Source organism: Mastomys coucha, unplaced genomic scaffold (assembly GCF_008632895.1).
Source record: "Mastomys coucha isolate ucsf_1 unplaced genomic scaffold, UCSF_Mcou_1 pScaffold18, whole genome shotgun sequence".
In the NCBI taxonomy this organism is placed as follows: Eukaryota; Metazoa; Chordata; class Mammalia; order Rodentia; family Muridae; genus Mastomys; species Mastomys coucha.
Window position 1 is genome coordinate 109410975 of NW_022196900.1, and position 3654 is coordinate 109414628.

General features: G+C 53.3%; 1 protein-coding gene across 2 annotated transcripts in view; it reads left to right on the forward strand.

Annotated features, from left to right (window-relative positions):
* Positions 1 to 565: 565 nt before the first annotated feature.
* Positions 566 to 3654, forward strand: part of Eno1 (enolase 1) — a 12419-nt gene continuing 9330 nt past the window's right edge. The window contains exon 1 of one of the 2 annotated variants that reach the window (XM_031379553.1): positions 566 to 744. The gene's annotated coding sequence lies outside the window, so the exon portion shown is untranslated. Of the gene's footprint in view, positions 745 to 1060; positions 1208 to 3654 lie in introns of those variants that run through there. The other variant, XM_031379554.1, reaches the window with a different exon arrangement.

The following is a 3654-nucleotide window of genomic DNA, read 5'->3' on the forward strand; positions in this document are numbered from 1 at the left end:
CCTATTTAAAAAAAAAAAAAGAGTAAAACGGCTCCACCCACCTCTTCACATTTGCCACATCACTGTGGAATATTACTAGTCTGGACTCTGAGAAATGCCTCAGGACTACATAAAACCCCAAACTCTAATCACGAGTATGGGACTCAAGAATACAGGCTTCATTTAGGCCACAGGCAGGGAGAAAGAGGCATTAAATCTTTAAAGAAAGGAACACTAACAGGGACGAAGAATAAATCCACACGGAGCCAGTACACCGGAGAAATCAGGAAAGTTCTAGAGTAAGGTGGAGTGGCTCGGCGGGTGTAGCACAAAGGGACTGCCTGTAATTAGCGTGAGCTGGATAACAGGATTCGGTACCCTCCACACAGTAACAAATGATTGGGTAATACTGAGGGAAAGTTCACTTTCTCTTGGCTCCCTCGGCCTGAGACTCAGGACAGCAAGGACAAAAGGACGGGGTCACCTTGGCAGACCGAATGGAGAGAAAGGACCAGCGGCGGGGGCGCTCAGTGCGCAGGCGCAGAATCCCAAGCGCTCTTCCCCCCTTGCCCCCGCCCCCCGTGCTAATTCCACGCGGGAGTGAGGCCCCCGGCAGCGCATCAACGTTTCCACACCGCCGCCGGGGGCTCCAGCACCTCCCGGTGGGGGGAGGCCCACTGGAGGGCCCAGCGGCGAAGGTCATCAGCAAGGTCGTGGGCCGGACGTGAGGCGCCGCAGCCACGCCGAGTGCGTGTGCGACTCGGAGTACGTGCGGCGGGCTCCAGCCCTCATGCCCGCCGCGGAGCCCAGCCCCGCCCCGCCCCGCATCCGGGCTCCGTGGACCCCCGGCGGGGCCCCAGGTTCCCAGCGGGAGGCTCGCCCGGCATCCGGGCCATGCGGCAGGCAGGCTAGGCTCAGCCGTGCAGGACAGCCCCCGCCCCCGTGCCCTCGCCCCCAGTCTGGGCAGGCCGAGCGGCCGCCTTGGTCAGGCTGTTCTATTTGAGTGACGGCACGCTGAGCCAATGGGAACGCGGCGGGGCGGGAGGAAGGGCGGGCTCGAAAGCGGAGCACTGGGCGGGGCCTAGCGAGCAGGCTAGGAAGTCCGAGTGGGAGGCGCTTAGTGCTGCTCCGGGACTCGGTCGCGCTCGGGTCTGTCCTTTAAGCTCTCTTCGGTGACTACAGAACCCTCTTTCCTTCCTTCCTTCCTTCGCAGCGATCCTACTGCCAGGTATGATCCGCGTCCCCATCGGGGACAGCTTGCCTACGAGCTCCGCTTGGGGACCCGGTGGGCTCGTGCACCTACTAGCCTGGTCTCGAGCCGCTACCCAGGGAGCACTAGGGTCAGCCTCGTGGAAGGACGCAGGCTCTTGGGAGGGTGGAGGTGCAGGCCCACCAGTGATCACCGAGCTCCTGGGTTTGCAACGTAGCTGGGTTCCCAAGCAGACGCAGACCAAGCAGACGCAGGCCACGGGTGATCGCGGTTGTGGAGAATAGAAAAGTACTTCTTTCTGTGTTTGCTAAGTGGAAGGTTTTGGAGGGAGAGAGCAGCTTAACCCCCCCACTACCCCGATGCCCATTAAATCCCTCCTCAAAATGGAAGTTCAAGAAATAAGGATGCCCAAGAGGCAGAGCGCCACACCCTAGTAGATCCTGCTGGGGCTGGTGCTCCTGGACCGCAATGGAGCGTCACTGGGCGGGAGTGGTCCAGCCCATCGCTGCTCTGGAATATTCCTGTCCAGTGAGTGTCGGTTAGGTACTTCGAGTAGAGGAAATTGCAGCAGTCCCGTTGGATAATCGGGAAGCCCTCAGGAGACCTCGACGCAGTTAGGCAAGAGCTGCGGGTTTCCTGGGTGGCTACTAGCCGGCTGTAAACTGACTTAAGATGTATTTAAGAAAACTTCCTGTTCGTTCTGGCCCAGGCAATGTGGTCCCTTGACGGGCATTCGGGGTAGGCCAGAGCCACATCTGTGGTGATATGTCTGGCTCCGATAGGTCCACTTTCGTGCTCTTGGTCCGGCGTCCAACCCAGATAAAAGACCGAGTGGGTGAGATTTTCGTCCTTCGGTTAAAGACGTTTGCTGCATAGCCTAAAGATGCGCGCTTGATACAAAGGGTAGAAGGAGGGATCAACTCCTACAGGTTGTAAGGTCTCGCTGCAGTGCGCGTTGGCACGTGCACTGCACCCCCGCCCCCATAAAGGAACCAGCCATGGAGATGCACACGTGATAACCTAGCACTAGGGATGCTGAGGCTGGAGGATCACAATGAGTTCGGGTCAGCGTGCATGAGTGAGAAGACAAAGAGCATGGCATTTAAACTCAGCCTGGTCCACAAAACTGCTTGCAACTTACACAGAAAATAGGTGGTGTTTTGAAAGTGGAGATAAGAAATGAGTTGAGGAATACTAAGTAGGTTTTGTAACATAGTAGGTAAAGAGTAGCTACTTTATTCTTGGTTAGTGTATAAAGATCCTTTGTCTTAGAGAAGACAAAACCACAGGAGTAGCTTCTGTTGAAAAGACCACGACTTTGCCTCAGTGCTTCCTTTCCACAGAAGAGGAGAGCAGCCTCGCTAGATAATAGCTTCGGAGTTTGTCTTCACGCCTCGTCCGTGTAGGTCTAGAATAAGAGGTGCTGTTTGTTGCCCAATGTCCTCTTTCTCTCGGGATGTTTTCTGATTACACATTTACTTTGTATACCTTTTAAAAGGAAGACAAGGTTCCCCTTTGAAATGGACTAGCCAGAGCTCATAGCTCTTGCCTAAATATGGCGGCTATTGAACCCAGGACCGCCACGTGCTGGGCAAGCTGGCCCCACGTGCCTCCGGGCCAGAGAATGGCAGGACAGGTGACCACAGCTAAAGGAGGTTGAGGTTCTGGCTTCCTGTTTCACAGTTTCTTACTGGTTACCAAATCTGTGTTAGCTGTATGTCTGTTCTTGTCCTGGGTGCAATTTGATGAGTTAGGGTTTCTTTTATTGCCCACAATTCCCTCAAGTCTCCAGGTCCGTTTAACCTCTGACCTTCCTTCACTGTTACTTCCCACTTCCTTCTCTGGAGCCAGAACTTTGTTCTATCCAGTCAGATTTTTTTCCTTTTCTTTTTTTAAATAAATAATTTTTTAAAAAAAAACACTGTAGTTGTCTTCAGACACATGAGAAGAGGGTGTCAGATCTCATTAATTACAAGTGGTTGTGAGCCACCATGTGGTTGCTGGGATTTGAACTCAGGACCTTCAGAAGAGCAGTTGGTGCTCTTACCTGCTGAGCCATCTCACCAGCCCCAGTCAGAGTTTTATTTACTTATTATTAAAAGTATTTACGTGTTTGCCCACAGAACACTTAGCTTCAGAGGGCTATCTGCAGGAGTGGTTCTTTTCATTGTGGCACGTGGACCTCATGCTTGGTGGGGAAGAACAAGCCACTAACCTGCTCTATAAGGAGTAGTCCTCACTACACATACCCTCACTGATAAGTGACCTTCCTGTATGTTAACACATAGCCCAATTCGTTCTCGTCAAGTCCAGGATCCCTTAGAGGTGATGTCTTGGAGTAAATTAACCTTCTAGGTTTCTGCTTATGGGTGATAATGTGAACTGTTTTTCCTCCTACAGAAGTTCACCATGTCCATTCTCAAGATCCACGCCAGAGAGATCTTTGACTCCCGGGGGAATCCCAC